This window comes from Cupressus sempervirens, chromosome 1, assembly GCF_028749045.1.
Source record: "Cupressus sempervirens isolate cs-2001-9-10 chromosome 1, ASM2874904v1, whole genome shotgun sequence".
NCBI lineage: Eukaryota > Viridiplantae > Streptophyta > Pinopsida > Cupressales > Cupressaceae > Cupressus > Cupressus sempervirens.
The window spans coordinates 234,426,211-234,448,359 of record NC_143118.1 but is presented as its reverse complement, the minus strand read 5'-3'; positions in this window follow the sequence as shown (position 1 = coordinate 234,448,359).

Below are 22,149 nucleotides of genomic sequence, written 5' to 3'. Positions count from 1 at the left end.
TGTGTTTTCTACTTTAACAATGTGGTTGACAACTTTTTTTCATCTAAATTGGATGAAATAAAAAGGGTTTCTTAAGAAAGTTCTTAGCTTTCCATCGATATAACATCTATCAAATTATGAGTTAAATAAGTAATTATTACTTACTTTCTAATGGAGTTAGCTACAAATGTTGATTGCAATAGTGATTGAAAAATAGCTATAACTTTAAAACCATATAGGATATTTGAAATCTAAAAGATTTGTCACATTCTATGCTTTGACTAGTATAAGGGAAAAAAATTGAATTTTTTTGAATTAGTTAAGGTGGTCAGACATGGGAGTTTTTAAATTCTGAAAATAGTATAGTAGAAAATTCATAATTAATTAATTATTTATAATAAAAATAACAAAAAATATGCATCACATCTAAGCATGAGTCTACTTTTTATACCTATAATTATATTAAAAACTACTATCATTTGATTTTGATTAAGGTGGTTAGACATACATCTACTTTTTATTTTCACACTAAATTTTTTTTAGTACTGCATTAAAATCCAAACTTTTGACCAATGAAATAATTTTCTCTCTAGATAAGACCTAGTAGTTTAGAAACTACATTCAATTTCCTATAGATTATTTTGTTACAAATTTTAGATATAAATTGCAGAACCAGTTTAAAATTATGTGTCAAGTTGACATAACACTGATTTGCTAGTTTTTCACCTGCACTTAAGGTCATAGTTTGGTTTACCATTATCCTGCACATACCCTAGTAGTAGTAGTGGAGCCTTCTTTTTATTAGAAATACTTATTACATGGTTGAGAAAGATACAATATCTCAGTGTATTGTTGAAGTTGAGTATGTTATTTCTACTATTAATTTTTCAAATATTGTATGTATTAAGAACTATTAGAAGGAATAGAAGAAGAAGTAATTGAACTTGTTACTATCTATCATGCCAACAAAAGTTCTATAAACACTTACAAAGATCCTATGATGCATGTAAAAGACCAAGAACATATATATTAAATATCATTACTTAAGGAAGCAAGGTCAAGGGAAATAAGTGAGAATGGAGTATGTGAAGTGTAAGGGAAAATTTGTAGATATATTCATGAAACCATTTCCTTAGAATTCTTTTGAATATAGAATAGGTAAGATAGGGGTCCTTCCCTTAAGCTAGGATTCAATAGGAGAATATTCATGTTGCATCAATTCATGGATTATTAGAATAGATATGTGGAGTTTATGTTAGAGTTCACTCTTTAGGGATTTTTCCTAAATTTATGAAAGTGATTGTAGTGAAGTTGATAAAATCTATACATGGAAGATATAAAGTATTACTACATGGTTTTATAGGTTTCTCATTGAGATTTATAGTTACCTATAACATTGTTGTCAAAGGGGGAGATGAGTAATGGGGAGAGAGTTAGAATGGAATTATTGGAAGAATATTATAAGGATGATTGAAATATTGTTGCCAAAGAAAAGAGTAAAAAATATTGAAGATTATATCCTAAGGGGGTGTAATTGAATAGTTAGTTGTATAGATTTTTGAATAAGAATAGTACTCCCAAAGGGGTAGAATAGGTCAAAGTAGACACTGAGATGGCACTAATGTTGAACCTATTTTAGAGTACTTGAATGAAGTCAGAAAGCTAAAGATGTGCTAACATTTTATGTTTCATTATGTAAGGTTATGTAATGTAATATCTTATGTATTTATGTGTTGCTATCAATGTCAAAGAAAGATATTGTTAACCCCAACTAATAATGTCATTACTATATATGGAAGATTCATATCAGTTGTTGTGTTGTCATTGATGTCAAACCTATGTTGGTTAAACATTATGTTGATTCAATAGAGTGTCATATCATTTAATTAATAAAGAGGATTTAAAGAAATAATGATGATGTAAGTGTTTATAAGGGCATGGCATTCAATGGGCACTTGAGTGAGTTGAAATCTCATAGTATAATGTTGGTTTTTTTTTTTTTTTTTTATGTCATTTGATTAAGAGTTGAAATCATGTATTAGCTAGATAGTTTGGCATATGAATGAAGGAATGCAGTATTAACTAAGCCACTATAGTTGTCATTGAAAACCTCAAGAAGAGATGTAGAATGTATAGTGACAACTCAACAAATTAAATGTTAACTAAGTCTAGTGTTGATTGAGTGAGATGTAATGATAGTCAAGTAGAAGAAGGAGGAATAGTTTAAGAAAAGATTTAATCTAATGCTGACATTTGATGAAAATAAAGATAGTTTGAGGAGTTTCAAATATAAGGAGAAAATTTGTTACAAGATCAATGGCTGGAGAAATTGAAAGAAGACCTAATGAAGGATATTTAATAATTAGAAATGGAGCATAAATTTTAAGGTGAAAGTGTATATCATAAGCATCTAGATCCAACAAACAAAAACTTGATGATGATCTAAAGATTGTGATTAAGTTAAAAAACATGGAAGATTCTAGAGGAATGATTAAAAAAAATTCTATTTAAAGGATGGGTACAATGTTTATTTATGCTAATGTCACTGATTGATTTGATTGTTGATGATCTAGTTGATGAAAAAATAAGGAGAACCAAGTAGAATAATATTGTAAAGATCAAGGATGTGGGGTAAATGCAATAAATTGATGATCATTACCATGAAAGTTAAGAAGGAAAAAACTTTGTAGCTAGAAATAGGTACCCATTTATTAAAAAATAGGTACTTTCTTTAGGCTCAAGTATTTTATCCTAAACTCAAAAAGTAACTATAATGTTTTTTTCAAAATGGGCACCTATTTCAAAATGGGTATTGTTTGAAATGTGATTTCAAACTAGTGACTAAGAGGGGGGTGTATCAAGAACCACTAAAACTTTTCACACTTAAAATACTTCTTTTATACTTTATTAGATTATCTAATCTATTATCATGCATAAATATAAAAAAATAAATAAATCAACATAATAACACTTTGACACAATATTTGGTAACCTATAAACCCTCCAAGAAGAAGATAAAACTAGGGTGGGGATGGTGCCAATAATGCTTCACTACTATAGTAATAAAGTTGGCCTATATTAGAGCTTACAATTGATCACTTCTAGTGATCTACTTTATTAGGAGTATGAAGGAACATTAGTTCCACCTTGTAAATGTGTTTTATAATATAGTGAAGTATGTACTCTATTAGGAGATTCAACAAAAGAATCTTAGGTCCACTTAGTTGGGTCGGTGCAAGAAGTTGGGTCTCACTTTTCACCAAAAATTGGAAGTGTTTTTCCTATTTTTGAAATTTTTTATCAATTAATGTCAAAATTTGAGGCATTTAGATATTAAATATTAAAAGACTATTGAAATAAAAATTTTAGTGTTTGGAATCTAGTTTTTGAATATGTAATTTATTTGTGTACCCATATGATAGATTTTTTTTTGGTATGATCTTTAAAATCCACTTTTTTCAATATGCCTCTTTCAAGACCATATCACGCTCATGTACAAACAACATAATTTGACACAAATAAATGATTTTTCACAAATCCTTTTCAAGGGAATTACCAAATATACCTAAGATTGATGACAATTTTTTTCTTTAATTTTTTATTGGATAATTTTTTTATTAATTATTAATTGGCTATAAAGGTGAATTTTAAAACCTCTTGTGTACAGACCACATAAATTGATCAAAATCTAACTTTTTTCAAAAAAAAAAAAAAAAATTTAACCTCAAAAGAATTGTATGTAGATTAATGACATATAAATTAATTTGAGAAAAATTATAAAATAAAAAAGTTATTAAAGTTTTAGTGAACTTCACTATTTTACATTTAGGTACCACCTTTCATTAAAAATAATGCAAAAATAGTAAATAAAATCATAGCACTATAAAATTTATATTTCTAAAATCAGGATAGTGAGAGCTCTAATGGGTTTTTGTTTCATTAAAAAATTTAATTGGGAAGACCCTCTAAAAATTATGGCAAGGTGTAAATTTGTTAGTTCAATGCCTTAGCCAAATCTTGAGAGGTCAAGGCATAGGCTTGGTCTTGCCAAGCCTATCCCAAACCAAAATCTGAGGTAGGAGAAAAAAATCCCACCCAATATTGTAATAAATGGGTACCCATTATTTAAATTCAAAAAACATGTACCTGTTTTGAAAAAGTCAAATTGGCATACAAAATCTCCCCAAAAAATAAAATTTTAAATTTTTAGAAATGGGTACCCATTTTTTAAAAGTAAAAAACGAGTACCTATTTCTAAAAAGTACAATTTTTTTATGTTTTCAAAAATGGGTACCCGTTTTTTGAAAATTAAAAATGGGTACCCATTTTTAAAATTTTGGATCGGACACTTGAGCCTAAAATGGGTACCCATTTCTAAAAGAGCATGAACTCAATCCATGGACTTTCATGAAATTTAGACCCAACTCCTTGCTTCTACCCAGTTAGAGGATTTGACTAATGCACCTATTAGGATGAATTAGTAGATTAATCTTTGCATTACAACTTGTTTTTGTAAAAAATCTACTTTGAGTAATAAAATCACCTTGTTGTGATGGATAACTCTCTAATTTTCCCTTATATTGCTAAGTATCCTGCTAATCAAACTACTCTTTTATATTCCTTATTCATTTGTAATTTCTTCACTTATGTATGTCTCTCATTTTTATTTTATTTCATAAACTAATTTACCTTCCTTATATTTCCATCAAACAATAACTTCATACCAAGTCATCTAACACAAAATAAAAATTCATAATAACTAAATTATACCTTTCAGTTGGCCAAATGCTAATGCTCAATAAATGTTGTGCACTTTGGTGTTATGCTAATGCTCACAAAATACAGTGAACTTGGGTGATACTCTAGCACTCAGATAACAATAGATGCTCATGTAATACTTTGGACCTTGGGTGATACTAGAGCATACTAACATGAAATAGTAGCTCAGTTCATACTAAGAACTTGGCAAGGACTATGAACTTTTTTCACACTAGGAACTTGGATCACACTAGTAACACTAGTAAATTGGTTTATACTAGGAGCTTGGTTAACATGATATATCCTTGAACTGCTCGAGCTACACTGAAACATATTGTCTAATGGAAATCTTGGTTGCAATATTTAGCCAACCTTCCTAGATGACTTAAGTGTTTTGTCACTAATTGACAATATGTCTTGACATATGGTCAAAAATCTTCCAATTTGGCATTACTAACAAAAACACTTATCTTGTGTAGTTTTATCAACAATTCAAAATCTCTTAAACAATTTTTTTCTTTCAAACTCTCCCTTTGCATGTGCTTGGTTGTACAACTCTATTTGAACTAAAAACTATGACTCAATCACAATTAAATTAAATTTTGGGTTTTGCAAAAAAAAAAATCTTTAACAGGACATACAGTCATCTTCTATATATATATACATACATATACATTTCTCTTGTACATATTCCTCTATATTTTCCCTCTTATATATTATCTACTATATTTTAACCCTTTTTTTTGTTACAAGTGCCATAAACATATCCTCACAAGGTAATACCAAAAAGATTGACGAAATATGATGTGCTTTCAAAATTAAGGACATAGTTTTATCCTAATTTCCTTGCAATACCTTCAAAATATGTAGATCAACTTATAGCTCCATCATGAGATCTACAACTAAAATATTTGTGTCATGTGAAAGATGTTTCTACATAACATCCATGTGAATAAGTATCATAATTTTAATATCTAATATCTTTTCCCTGATTCTTGCTTCCTCCCTTAGTAACTTTGCCTATAAACCTATGAAAAATCTAATGTTCACAACATTATTGGAGCTGGAACTCGGGTCAAGTGCTAACTAACTAGAACTATTCTTCAAGTCTTTATTAATATTAGTCAATTCATCCTTTATTTCCTTGGTGAAAATTATCATATAATTTTTTTGAATAAGGAGACAATATTACTTACAACTCCCTCTAGAGTATCAATGAAAGTGGATAGTTCCACTTGATCAATGAAAATATTCTTAGCTACACTCTCCAAAATTTTATTTTCAATTTGTTTTTTCCCCTTTGCAAAATTTTATCATGGTCATCTATATCCTTATCAAATTTATGTACAATATCAATTAATTGCTCAATACTAGAGGCCTTATTATTTACCTCAATTTGTATTATGTCCAAAAATATGTTCTTGATGTCTTCAAGAACCTTTCCTCTATCCCGTTCTATTTCAATTTCCTCTACTATACTCTTTTCCTCCATAATTCACTAAAAATATCCATGTGTTCAACAGAGATATTGGATTGATCCCAATTTGGAATCATAATCTTAGTATCAAGGTTAATCTCATTAGGAACCTATTCCTTTTCCTTTCCCTTAGCACTTAGAGAAACTATGATTTATTTCCCTTTTTCTTCCATCTTCTTCACTTCTCCACTCAGTTGACTCTTCAATTCTTCTTTACTTCTTTTGTCAACCTTGTCCTCATCATTTTCTAAACTTTTCTTAGCTAAGTATGTATAAGAGGCATTATAAATTTTCTTATTTGTTGCTACTTTGGTGGATGGAATAAATTCTTTCTCCTTATCTATCTTCTCTACACTAGATGAAGCAATGGATTGACTTCAAGTAGAGGGTAGAGAGGCAATCACTTTAGGTGCCACCAATTTTATATCTGACTCTTCTATAGTCTGTACATCTAGCTCTTCATCTTTTTCTATCTTATTCTCTTCCTCAAAAATGGTTTTTGACAACTTTGTTGTGGATTGAAAAACATATTCTATATTATTGGGAGAATTTGAAATGCTTTGAATCTAGAAGTCTAACTATTTTCATGCCTTCTCATGGCCTCCTCGATTTCTTCTTTTGAGAAGTAGTGCATGATTCTCTTCAAAAAAAATTCTCTCGTATACTTATCTATTTTTATAGTATTCTTCCATCTTTTTATCACTTCCTTGAGTGACACTTATGGAGTTTAGATCTTTGTCTCATTTGGATCATATTTTTGTTTAGCCATCTTTTCGACCAAAAAATCCTATATATTTTTCTACTCCTCCTTACCTCTAGATTAATATTTGATATACTTGAATCCTAACATAGTGCTATCTTCCTTCAATATTTTCAACCATTGCTTAAAGTATAGTTGGGGCTTCTTTAGTTGAATCATAGGAGTGTTTTCTTCCTCTTATTCAACATCATCCCAAAACTTCAATTTACTTTTTGACTTCCTCTCTATGGTGATCACATGAGTAGCTACCTTCTTAGGTGTAGCTTTCTTAAGTGTTGTTTGATCACTCTCACCTTCTTCTTTAGAGGTCCTTCTTGTTGGAAGATTGGTTGGAAGCATGGATATTGATGATATTCCTATGGGGGAGTGTTTGTTGGAAATATAAGAGGAGTAACTAATAGGGGATGAGTGAATCAGTTGCTACTCAAATAAATCCTAGATCCCTTAGATGTCGAATAAAATCTAGACTAATAAAATTGATTACTATTGATACTTGGTAAACATACAAAAATTGATGTAACTTGGTAAATGCAGAGTGTGTATTACTTTAGTAGATCTTAGGATGTTATTAGTAATTTACTTGCAAGCATCAAAGAAATAAAATGAACACATAAGAAACTAGGATTTAATGTGGAAACCCAATTTGGAAGAAACAACCAATTGTAACTAGTTACTATTTTCATTCTTCTAAAGTGATCCCTGTTAGGAGCCAACCTTGTTAAAGGTTACAAAACACACTATTAGGTGTAACCCTGTTAAAGGATTTAATCACCCTATTAGGAGTGGCCTTGCTAGAGCTTTTGGAAAAATTTAAAGGAATTTCCACCTTGTTAGAGGATTCACAAATGGCTATTAAACCAACTCTGTTAAGATATTTTAGATCACTACTACAATGGTTAGACTATAACAATGAAATTACCTGATTGTGATGCAGTTAAATTGCTAATTATAGATCACTATTCTAGTTCATATCTGATCCTTCTTAATTGAATAACACTTTTTTACTCCACAAGGATACCTGATTATCGTTCAAGTTTGCTTCCTCTCTTCTTATCTCTTGAATTCTTTCAACTTGCATATCATACACTTTGAAATAACAACTTTACCTTTTACTTATACCTTCCAGATTGTCAAATCCCCTCAAATACAAATTAGAATAACCAATATTCATCACCTAAATTGGTTAGAATCAATAGGTAAAATAATTAAGCTTTACATGACAAAATAATAAAATCCTTTGGTAGCTAACCTAGCTCAGTAGAAACTGATTCTGAAGTGATTTCTTGTGTTAATCAAGAAAAGCTTGGTTAACATTGCAAACTTACAAAAACCCTTTGGTAACTAAGTGAACTTGGTTAATACTAACTTCATTCAACTTTCCCTTCATTAATTGAGTGAGCTTAGTTAAACTTTCTTTGACACCTGAGTGAGCTCAGTGGATGTTGTCTTCTATATAGAGTAGACTTAGGAATGCTCAGTAGACAAGGCAAACTATCTTCACTAACCAAGTGAGCTTAGCATGCATTGATTGTCAACTGATATGACATTTTTGTAACATCAAAGACAACACACAATTAATCAATTGTATCAAACAATCTCCCTATTTGGAATTGGTGGCAACATAACATGTCATAGCATAATAAAATTTTGAGAACAATACTTTGTCTATTAGAAAGTTTCTCCCTCTTTGATTTTATACAAAAAACTTCTCCTATATTATTCTCCCTCTATGCATGAACTATTTAACTTCTTCCTCTATAAAATTTTAGAAAAATATCATAGTAAACTTCTCCCTCTTTGACAAAACATGCCAAACATGATTTTGGTTAGTGCCATGTACATTGAGTACAAATTCATCTTCAATATGTCCTTGTCAATACTACATCAATTGATTCATCTTCAACTTAGATCCTATTGTTGCATTACTAGACTTTATTTAGTGAGCTTTAGATAGGGGAATGACCCCTAACTTACCTCTTAGATTCAAAAATACATCCTTAGGTAATGGTTTTGTGAATATATTAGCAATTTGTTCTTTTGTATGCACACATTCCAATCTGATTTCTTTTTCCTATACTAATTCTCTTACAAAGTGATATTTTATAGCAATGTGCTTTGTTTTGGAATGCATCACTAGACTCTTTCATATGTTGATTGCATTGGTGTTATCACAATGCATCACTATTGGCTCTTTGATTTCAACCTTCATTCCTTCCAACAAATGTTTTAACCAAATAGTGTTAGAGCAATTTACTACTACTACCACATATTTTGCTTTTGCTATGGATTGAGATGTGCAATTTCACTTCTTGCTTGTCTAAGATACCAGCCTTTTCCCAAGAAAGAATTCTCTACTACTAGTGCTTTTCTACTCATCAAGATTTCCTGCCCAATTAGCATTAGTAAATACTCTTAGGTCAAGGTTACCTCCAAGTTTGTACCATAAGCCACAGTCTTCAGTGCCTTTTAGATATCTCAAGATTCTTTTTATTTCCATCATGTGCTTTTCTCTAGGTTTAGCTGAGAATCTTGCCACTATCTCAACTACTAAAGCAATATTAGGCCTTGTATGTACTACATACTATAATTTTCCAATCATTGATCTATATAAGGTCTAATCTATTTCTTTGGAGTCATCATCTTTGGTAAGCTAAAGTCTAGTACACATGGGGTTTCCAAGTAGTTTTGAATCCTCCATTCCAAACTTCTTGAGTATCTCTTTACTTAGATTGAGTGATATAGATACCATTCTTGTTCTCCTATATTTGAAATGCAACAAAGAGGTTTATTTCACCAAACATGGACATCTCAAATTCTTTATTCATTTGTTCTGAGAATGCTTTGCATAATTCATCATTTCATGTAAATAGAGTATCATTCACAAATTTTTTTACAAACACAATCTTCTTATCTAGTCCTTCCTTGATATATAGGCTACTACTATCATTTTTTCTTTGAAAACCAATCTGCATCAAATAGTTATCTAATCTTTCATACCAAGCTCTAGGAGCTTGTTTTAGACCATATAGTGTTTTTTATAATTTTTGAACCATTTTCCTTTTGTCTAGATCAAAAAAACCTTCTATTTGTTCAATGTAGACTTCCTCATCAATAATTCAATTCAAGAATGTAGATTTAACATCCATTGGATATACTTTGAATCCTCTATGAGTTGCATAAGCCAATAAAGTCCTAACACCTTCTAGTCTAGCAATAGGGGAAAATTTTTCACCATAACCAATAACTTCTTGAGAATAGCCTTTACATACCATTCTTGCTATGTTTCTTGACACTTTTCCATCTTCATCCAACTTATTTCTAAATACCCATTTTGTACCAATCACATTTTTATCTTTGGACCTAGGTACAAGAGTCCAAGCTTTATTCTTCTCTATCTATTCTATTTTTTCATTCATAACCTCAATCCAACTTTCATTTTCTAGTGCATCTTTAACACTTCTAGGTTCAAATTGAGCAAGTAAACATGTACCTTTTAGTTTTCTTCTTGTCATTGTTCCATCTGTTTTGTCACCAATGATTTGATTGGGTACATGATGCTTTTTGGCATATTTAGCCAATACAAGTTTGTTGATTTTAGAATGAATTGCACTATCTTCATTTGGATCTCAAATTTAGACTTGGGTCCTTCTATCTATGGCTCAGGTTCTTTAGACTTGGTATGCATTAACTTAGTAGCTTTTGAATGTGACTCAGGTCCCTGTGACTGAATTTACACTTCTTGCAACTCAGTAACTATTAGAGACTTGGAGATCTTGGGAGATGAAGTCTCCTTTTTGTCAAATGTGTTTGGCAATGTATTAGGTTTGTATTAGAAAAATCTTTTATAATCTTCTAGTTCCTTTTTGCTTTATTCTTCAATCCTTTCTGCAAACTCATCAATTCTCACATGTGCACTTTCTATGATTTTGTGAGTGGACAAATTCAAACATTTGTATGCTTTACTTTTGTAGGAGTATCCTAGAAATATACCTTCATCACCTTTTACATCAAATTTTCTTTTTCTAGATTCTTTCAAGATATAACATTTCCTACCAAATTCTTTTAAATAACTTATATTGAGTTTGTAGCCATACCATAGTTAATAAGGAGTTTTGTTTGATTCCTCTTTCTAGTAGTTGATATCAACATTCTTTTCAATTATTAGTGTCCTTGCACAATCCATGATGGATTTGTTTCTTCTTGCAACTATTTCGTTCTACTCAAGAGTACTAGGGGTTGATACTTGTCTTTTGGTTTCCCTTTCAATGTAGAAATTATTGAATTCATTTGAGATGAATTCAACATCTATATCTGACCTTAAAAATTTCAATCTTTATTCAATTTCTTTTTCTACTCTAGTTAGATACCATTTGAATTTTTCAAAAGCTTCTAATTTTTCTTTGAGACACATAACATACATCATTCTAGAATAATCATCAACAAAAAGTATGAAATTTTTTTCTCCACTATAAGTTTCTATTCCAATGGGTCCACATAAATTAGTATGCACAATTTTCAAGACATCTTCTAACTGGTGGTTTTTGCACTTAAAACTAGTCTTTCCCATTTTACCAATTTGGAAATTTTTGCATAATCCAACATTAGGTTTCTTCAAACTAGGAAGACCTCTTACTCTTATGAGTTTTCTTATCTTGACCATATTATCAAATTTTACATGACATAGTCTTCTATACCATAGCTAGCTTTCTTCTACTTGAGCAATAAAGCATGAATAATCACCAAGATCAAGATAAAATAGGTTACATTTTATTTTCTTACCTGATCCAATCAAATTTCCTTGGTTATTTGATAATCTTGCCTTGCCATTCATGAACTCTACCTTGAATCCAATGTTGTTCAACTATGTCACACTCAGTAAATTATGTTTTAGTCATTCAACCCAATAGTCATTGTCACATACAAGTTCATTGGTTAATGAGATACAACCTTTTCCTTTTATGCAATAAGGTTCATTGTTCCCAAACCTTACACTACCTCCATCATAGTGTTCAAAATGTTCAAACTTAGTTTTATCTCTAGTCATATGTTGTGAACATCCACTATCTATGATCCATGTGTCATTTTTAATAACATGAGAGACAAGTGCCATCTTATCTCCATCATCATCAGACTCATCTTTTTCAACAATATACACTATTTCATCTTCACTATTATTAGAATCTTTAGGTATAAAACAAGTTTTCTTACCTTTGTCTTTGTAGGATTTGTGACGTTTGAATTCCTTCTTTCCTTTTCACTTGTAGCTTTTCATCTCTTCCTTTCCTTCTTTGTTTGGACACTTGGTAGCAATATGGTCAATTTCTTCAAAAGAAAAATAGATTAAAGGAATTTTACCTTTATACTTTCCTTTGCTCATGGAATATTTCTTTGCAAGTAGAGCTTCAACAATTTCAAGATCACTATCAAAACTTTTGTTAGCTCCTTCCTCACTTTCTGATTGATTATCTTTTATTTTCTTTATCTTTTCTTTGAGTGAGAGTTTAGCTTCACATGCAAACTCAATAATCTTGGAAGCAAGAAAATAGTTGTCAAAATTGTCTAGTTCAAAAGTTGTCAATCTTCCTACTAGGGCATCTAAGCCTATCTTGTTATTTGGATCACATCTCTTTTCTTGAATAGTAGACACTCTAATTGCATAGATGGTAAGAAATTTTTTGATTATTTTACTTACAATATTTTTCTCTTTAATTTCTCCTCCAGATGCTCTAATTGCACTAACACTATCTTTAATTCTTTCCACATATTTTGTAATATTTTCATCTTCCCTCATTCTTATCTAATCAAATTCTCCTCTAAGGCTTTATGCTTTGGCTCTTCTTACATTGTCATCTCTTCCATAGATTTCCTTCAGTTTGTTCCACATATCAAAAGTAGTTTTATAGTCTTTGACCTCATCAAATTCAACATAACTAAGAGCAAATGCAATATCAATCATCATCATGTTATGGTTCTTCTCAGAAATATCTTCAACTAATAATATTTCAGTGAGAGTTTTATATTCTTCAGCGATATATTTGCATCCTGAATCACTGATGGTAGCCAAATGAAGCCTCCTAAGTCCTTGCCATATTGCAAAGTTGTCTTTATTTAGCTTTGGAATCTCTCTTTTGTAAGATATCCTGATTTTTAGCTTAGGTCCTTGAAACCTTCTCTGCAAGCACCAAAAGCTCTAATACCAATTATTTGAAATATAAGAGGAGTAACTAAAAGGGGAGAGGTGAATTAGTTACTACTCAAATAAATCCTAGATCTCTTACATGTCAAATAAAATCTACACTAATAAAACTTATTACTATTGATACTCGATAAGCATACAAAAATTGTTGTAACTTAGTAAATGCAGAGTGTGTATTACTTTAGCAAATCTTAAGATGTTATCAGTAATTTACTTGCAAGAATCAAAGAAATATCATGAACACATAAGACATAGGATTTAATGTGGAAACCCAATTTGGGAAAAGCCACTAATTTTAACTAGTTACTATTTTTCACTCTTCTAAAGTGAGCCCTATTAGGAGCCAACCCTGTTAAAGGTTACAAAATAAATTGTTAGGTGTGACCCTATTAAAGGATTTAATCACCCCATTTGGAGTGGCCTTGGAAGAGGTCTTGAAATAATTCAAATGACTTGACACATTGTTAGAGGGTTTAAAAATGGCTATTAAACCAACTCTATTAAGAGATTTTAGATCACTGCTACAATGGTTAGAGAGTAACAATGAAATGACCTGATTGTGATGCAACTAAATTGCTGATTAAAGATCATTGTTCTGATTCATACCTAATCCTTCTTGATTAAATTTTTTTTTTTTGATCCACAAGGATACCTAATTACTAGGTCAAGTTCATTTCCTCTCTTCTTATCTCTTCAATTGATTCAACTTGCATATCATACACTTTAAAATCACAACTTGAACTTTTACTTATACCTTTCAAATTGTCAAGTCAACTCAAATAAAAATTAGAATAACCAATATGAATCACCTCTATTAGCTAGAATCAATAGGTAAAATAATTAAGCTTTACATGCCAAAATAAGAAAATCCTTTGGTAGCCAACCCAACTTGGTAGAAACTAATTCTAAAGCAATTTACTATGTTAACCAACAGAAGCTCAGTTAACACTTTGAACTTACAAAATCTCTTTGGTAAATGAGTGAACTTAGTTAATACTAACTTCATTCAACTTTCCCTTTGGTAACCAAGTGAGCTTGATTAACACTCTTTTCTTCTTAACTTCTTTTGATGCCTAAGTGAGCTTGGTAGATATTGCCTTCTATATATAGTAGACTCAGGAACACTCAGTAAACAAGGAAAACTATCTTCACTGACCAAGTGAGCTCGACATGCACTAACTATCAACTAATTTGACATTAGTGTTACATCAAAGAAAACAAAAAATTAATCAATTGTTTCCAATAGTACTACTATGATGATATGTTACATTTGTGACTAAGTTTGTCATTGATGTCAACATAAAAGTGTTCTATGGTATCTGATAGAAGAACAACATAAAGATCAAGTTGGTATGGATGGATAATTAAGAATTATAACCACTTGAGGTTATGGGAGATACATTTGAGTATCTAGTATGTGTAGCTAATTTTGAATGAAGAAAGGATAAGTCTAGAAGAATTTATGTATGTTTTTGTGATGTTTTTTTTGAGATAGTGTTTATAGAGGCATGCTCTAGTAAACTTCCTATATCACTCAGTAGAGTTGATATCTTTAGGAATGAGGTTGAAGACATAGAGAAAATATGTTAAGAATAACATGGCTAAGCTTGCTCATCATAATATTGTCTATGTGGAATGTTATTCAAGTTTCAAGGTAGAAGATCAATGTTATCACTATGTGTAACATGTTCTTAATGTGGCTTTATAATAACTAATTGAGAAGGTCTAACAGCTAACTTAGGGAATTGTTTTGAGGATTAGGTATGAAGGAATGACTTTTTATTTTATCATAAAATGTGATGATATGACTTTGTGATTGATGATAAGCAGTAGAGAGTGTAGAATGCAAAGTTGAGCAAAGCATTGTCGAAGTGAAGGAAACTTCATTGTTGATGTTTTGCTAAGTGATTTGAGGTTTGGTATTTGGATCTAAGACTCATGACCTAGTCTATAAAGTCTTACAATGATTGGTCTAGTTGATAGGATAGAGGAAAGGATAGAGGAAGGAAGAAGATAACAATAAATTACTTGTTTGAGAAATGAGCTCTTCCTATAGTTGAAATTGTATGTTTGGGCAGTGGGCTCTTTTTACATACATTATACCACAACTCCTAATAGGGTTGGAATCTCCTAATAGGGATTACAAGTCTCCTAATAGGGACTCATTGTACTAAATTTTGTAATAGAATCTTAATAGGGTCCACCCTCTAACAAGGAATATTTATATTAGTACATCATTTTTTGGGCATCATTCCCATCGGGGTTTTCCCTCTAATCAAGGGTTTCCCTAGTTAACATATCTAGTGTAATTGTCTATGTGCATCTTTATATGGTTACTATTTACTTTGGTTAAGTGGTTATGTTTGTTTAAACAAGATAAATATTTCAATTTTTGGATTACTAATTCACCCCCCCCTGCCCCCCCCAAGTTATCTTGATGGACTACTATTTCTAACAATTAGTATTAGAGCCTCAGATCCTTGAAGAAAAAGTTTAACAATTTTGGCAAATCCATGGTGAACATGTTCAGGAAATATAGTTTGAAGTTTTATGGAACAAACTATGACAACTGGAAGGAAAAGATGAAGACACATTTTTTGCTTATGGGTTTGAGATAATGAATCTTGACAATGAACAAAGAAAAGGATTTGGAAACTTGCATCAAGGAAAAAAGAGATCTTTTGATGTGTGACATGAGAGCTAGAGAAGTACTATTGATTGCACTCCCTAAAACTAAGTACAATCAGCTAAAATCACTTGCTACTTCACATTTGATTTGGAAAGCTTTGGGAAAATAGTTTTGAAGGTGATGCACACTCTAAGAAATTAAAGCTAAAAGGTTGGATTTATGAACTTCAAGATGCTAAAATGATGGAAGATGAATCAATAAGGACATATATAGGTAGGATATCAAAAATTACTATAGGTATTAAAGCTCAAGGAGGAACCAAAGAAGATGATGAGGTTATATGGAAGATATTGAAGACTCTAACACCACTATTCAAGTCAACAATTCAGATGATACAGTTGTTGATATCATGTACCAAATATTTCACAAAGGAGACATTTCTTGGAAGACTTGAAGTAGTTGAGAATGAACTAAGACAATCTAGAGAATTCACTGAAATAGAAACAACCTTCAATGCCTTGAATATTTGACCTAACTTATCAAGAAGCACAAGTGCTAGAGGAGATTTTGCTAGCAACAACAGATTTGAGGAAGATAGAAAGATTGAAGAAAAAGTAGCCCTTATGGTAAGAATAGGGAAAGGAGGTAAGAAAATATTTAAATATTGGATTTTTTGGGACTCAAAATCAAAGCCCTGATTTTGAGTACCATTGAAAAATTAAGCCCTATAAGCACCTTTTGATGCAGATATACCCAGATGTCCATTTGAAGCATAAGAGGTGTTTAATGTTTCTAACACCTTGCATTTAGTGTTTCTATGTGTTCCATGATGATAAACTATCATTCTAACCCATTTTGAGCAATTTCTAAATTTGCATTTTTGCTTAAGTGTCAAATAGTGACAGGAGCTTATGTTTGCAATTGAATATCTCACACCCAATAATGTTTCATGACTCACTACTTTGGGAGTGTTTCGCCTTATAACATAGAACCTATGTTTCAAATTTTGAGTCATTTTGAATCTGTTTCACTAGGTTTTGAATCCCTCAAAGTTGGTCATTTATTATTGTCATGCTAATGCAAAATGTTTAGAATTCTAGAAGGCCCTATTTTACTTGTTATAATTTTGACCCAGGTTGACCAAAATGTTGAAATTCCTTTTGTGCTACATTTTAGAGTTAGGCACTTGCTATATTTCAATTTTAAGCCTATGAAAAATTTGTTTGGTCAATTTTTAGATGTGATTCCAAATGCATTTTCTAACTTTTTACTCGTCAAGGAAGGCAGATTTGTCAAAACCCCTTTTTGTGATGTTATATCTTAAGATCCATGATAAGTGAGATCAAATGGATTGTACAACTCTGTTGTACTCTAAAAATTCTTTAACTATACCAATTTTCAAATTTTGAAGAATCAGTCTTCACACCTTTCTAGGTCAATTCCATTTGCAAAAAATGGTTTTTTGCCATTGTTCCCAGCTCTGCAAATCTAAATAGCCCACTTTAACTGATCACCAATTTTTTCCTATTATTCATCATGAGTCCTAATTTCAGATTCATAGTATCCTCATGACAGTGAACCAACACCCCAGTTTTTGTCTCTGCAAGTGTCAATTTACCCAAGTTTTGAAGCCAATTCCGAAAGCATTTTATGGTTTTTTGACTTGTTTTCTTATAGGCACTTCTAAGAGGGCAACTTCAATAGTCAAAATATTTTGACTGAGAATTCCTCATGGCATGATATTTGATAGGGTAAGAGTGTACAGAATAGAGAATCAATATTATTGATCTCAGATCTTGATAAGGTGTTTTTGTCAATTTTCAAAGTCAGTCAAAGGACCTCCTGGCACCAAATTGACAAGTTGTAGAAAGAGGTGAAGTGAGTTTTAAAAAGTTGAAAAAGTGATGCAAACTAATTGATTCTTCATCTAATTGGTATCAAATGTTCTATAGATCAATTTGAGGATTCAATTGTTTGAAAATTTAAAAAAAAATTAGCTGAGCCACTTTGGGGCTTGACTAATTACATTAGGTTGATAACTATGTGGGATTGTGCATATTTTGAGAGATTGAAGCAATTGTAACTCACTAAATATTAGATATACATATATACCTTTTTCAAATCAAGTGGTATGTATACATGTAATAAATGCAAGACATAGATGTTTGTCTACATGGATGGGAAAGGTGTTGTGCTAGCAAGCTTGAGGTATTCTACCCATCCATGGGGGTCAAATAGTAGGCATTTTCTCTATATACTCTATTGACAATGTTGATCTATTGTGTCATAAAGAGTGGGAAGAAAGACTAGCTAATCAATTGAAATATAATAGTGATGATACACTAAAGACAAAGATAATCAAAGCTCCCTTTGTGCAAATCCCACTTGGGGTAACAGAAGATAGGATTCTTGGAACATTGGATGTTGAAAAATCTATTAAAATCTAGAACAATGGTATATCGGCCAAGTCTTCTTGCTGAAGCTCACAAAGAGATTTTATTATTTGATGAGATAAATCTTCTTGAGAAGGTATATGCAAATTTATTCTCAATGCTCATAGAGAAGGGGTGAATACTATGGAAAGAGAGGGAATTAGTTTTCAGCATCCTTGTAAACCACTTCTCATTACTACTTACAATCCTAAAGAAGGCTCTATATGGGAAAATTTACTTGATCAGATTGCAATTAACCTTAGTGTTGATGTTCCTATGGATTTTGATGATCATGTCTCAACCAAAATATTGCACCACAATTCAAGGAAAGCTCCAAGGGAATATTTAAATTAGTAGAAGAGGCAATGGATTCAATAAAGACTCAGATCATACTAGGTAGAGAGTACCTAAAGAATGAAAATATTAGTAGGGGTCAAATAAAGTACCTTGTTATGGAAGCTCTACATGGTGGTTACCAAGGCCATAGCAGTGAATTGTATGCTACTAAAGTTGCAAAATCTTTTGCTACTTTGGAGGGATGTGACAGAAATGAAGACGATTGGAGGATGGTGCAAGACAGAGAGGACACCTAGAAAATGAATGTGTGGGTGCCACACATTTTAAAGACTAAGCTAATGCCAAATTAAGCTAGCTCTAAGAAATAAATGTATGAATTCTAAATGAACTAGAATGAAAGAGGTCATTGCTTTTTTTGGAAAACTCATAGTGGTCTTGGTGATACATTTCATAGTGACCTTGTAGCAAAAAACTCACACAAAAGAGCCCCCATGTGGCTTGGCATTAAGAGGTTTCTTGATCAGCAATGAGATGAATGATTTGCTAAGGAGGTAGTCTACATCAATAGAGGCATGTGTGAATGGGAAGTAGTGTCCAAGGTCAAAGAGGAGAGCTACATTGGAGCTGGTATCCATCGCATGGGGAATTTAGTGAGGAGAAAACTAGAGCAAAGAAGAGGCACCACCTCCCTAGATGACCATACTAACCATAGGTTCATGCAAAAGGCTCAGGAAAGGCCATGACAAGGGAAGACATAGCTAGGACACTATGTGTAGTTAGAAGTGAAAGGCAATGGTAGAGAAACAAAGATGTAGGATGGAAAATGCACATGGAAGAGGTAGGAGGCAACATCAACATAGAGCAAAATAGGGTTTTTAGAGTCTAGTGACATGTGGAGGAGACAAAAGGGTAGTGTGTATGGATGGATTAGGAACCCAAAGCACTAAAGAGTTTATCCCACATGCACCGAGTTTGGGGAACTTGAAGTGTAAAAAATATCAAAACACACAATATGTTTGTTGTCTATAAGACAATACCTTTTAAAAGGAAAAGCTCATGCTCTAAGGGGCCCACTATGGATGGCCAGTTGGAGGTGACATAAATAAATTTTGAATGAACATGTTGACTAGGATACTGATGTGGCAAGCTCAAGATGAAGGCATAGATGGTGGGTGCTGCTTCACTTTGCCAAGATGTTCTGGAGATAGACAAAGTGGGAATGCACCTTGGTGCCACATGGTAGTGGGCCCAAGATAGTGGCAAGGTGGAAAATCTTTTCAATAGCAATGTTGATATCTAAATGAGTAGAAGAGTGACATGTGGTAATGGGCCCAACTAGAGCTAACATGGTAGTCCTGTCAGTCTGTTGAGATGGCAATTACTAGGTGATGATGTGGTGGTGTAGGTGAATTGTGTAGTGCCACATTGAGATAACAGGAGCCCAAAATGAAGGCATTGAATTTCACCATGTGGTGAGATCTGATGGCTAGCACATTCTTGCATTATGAAGTTTTGAGAAAGATAAGGAATGCAGGCAAGTGCCAAGCTACCACATGGCAGTGGGCCCAGTCCATGATGATGTGGTGGGTGTAGGTAAGATGCTAACATGACAAACATGGTAGTGTGAACAAATTAGGTGATGACACATGGACATGAGGTGGTAGAGATTGACAAATCAGATGCTACCATGTGGTGTAAAAGTCAAAGGAGGTTTGACCTAAAGTGCAAGGTCATGGCATAACTAAAATATTTTTAAAAATGTCATTTTAAAATACTTTCTCCAAAGGTCAGGTAGAAAATTTTAAATGTATAAATGGTCTATTCTAAAGTGTAAACTTTTAAAAAATTTAAATTTCTAAAATATTTAGAAGTGTAGACTTGAGCCATAAAGAGGGGTAGATTTTTCAAATTGAGATTCTAGGGGTTTCCTATAGGAATATATATGCATATTATATATCGCTAGAACTAGGAGAAGATGAACTCTCTGATTATGGAGTTTGTTTTTGCACAAGAATTCACTAGTTTAGATTATAGGTAGAAATGTAAAATTTGGGGCCTTCTCAATGAAATAGGTGAAAATTCAAAATATAGTTAGAAGCTTGGTAAAACATGGTAAAAAGGTAGTTGGGCTCAATTTTGGTCACCTTCATTCAGATTAAACCTAGATTTTTACCAGAATTTCATGATTCATCTAAGATATTTTGGCAAACAAAGGTTTTCATCATTCAACAGACATATTTCCAAGTTTGTTATAGGATGATGATGTAAAAAAATTCAAATCAAATGGGTCGAAAAAGGAAAGAAGTTTTGCAATAACAAAAGATGGAATTTCAAGTAGACACATGTCAGACACAAAATAGATCTGGGAATTCTTTCTCTCCTATATCATTCTCTTTCTTTCTCCACTATAGGGTTTGGTTCTAGTTTTGGAGAAGAAACTACTCACTGCTATGATACCACAGGTGTTCCAATCTTGAGCTTTCTTAGATTTGTGAAACCAAGTTTCCTGTCATGATGTGTTCTCATCACTGTGACACCACATTCTTTAGCATATTTTCTCTTGTATGATAGTAGTAGTAAAGACAATATAGAAAGTTTAGATCTATTAGGTGTTTTTCATGTTTTGACTTCATGCATTTGAATGTATACTTTCAAACAAATGAATACAAGTGAGTACAAATTTCTTTAGTTTCATTCTGATTCTCATCCCCTATCTCTATAATCTACAGTCTTATGTGGTTCATGAACAAAGAAATGAGACCCATTTGCATCCCCTTAAGGTTGTATGTCATCTATGTTTCCTTGTTGGAACAATGGGGCAAATAAATTCTTAATGTGGTTGATAGGGTTGCTAGTTATTTGAGAAGGATATTTCATGAGAATGAGGTCTTAATGAACATCGATGTCTAATCACAAAGTGATAGGATAGATTTGATGTTTGGGTGTATGAAATATGTCCTAGATATCACTGATGTATGTATTTGATTCATGGAATTGGCCAATAGATAAGGCACTGATCAACTATAGGATCATTTGTTCTTATTGCTATATATTTGGGGTTTTGTTAAATTTAACATCATTAATCAAATGTTTTACCCTTTCATGTTGAAGAGCTAAAAAGGATGCCCTCACTTAGCTTATGGATTTCATAGAGTTACAATTTGCTATTGCATGTCTTCGTTATTGCATAAGTATTACGAGATATAAGGATTTTTATCTGCTTTGTTAGATTGAGGAATATGTTTAGTACTGGTAACATATTAATTAAATGTGAGGTCCACCCACCTAATTTTTGTAGAGCCTAAAGTAGAAGAAGGGTCTAGCCTTATAGTTGGCCCAATGTCTAAATGGTATGTTGAATATGGGAGTTAGTTGCCCCTAGATGTATCTTGTTCTCATTGGGATAATTTGGAACCCATAGCATTTCTAAAAACCAACAAGACTTATAATGAATATGTTCATTATGCATTTAAGTGTCTAAAAAGGGAGGAAAGGTATAAAGGAAATCATAAGCCTAGAAAAGATAGAGATTCTAATGAACAAGAATTAAGTGCTAGTGATTATGAAATTGGATTTGTGGCTAATAAAGAAGAAATTCTAGAGAAGGTAGCTTTGGTATCA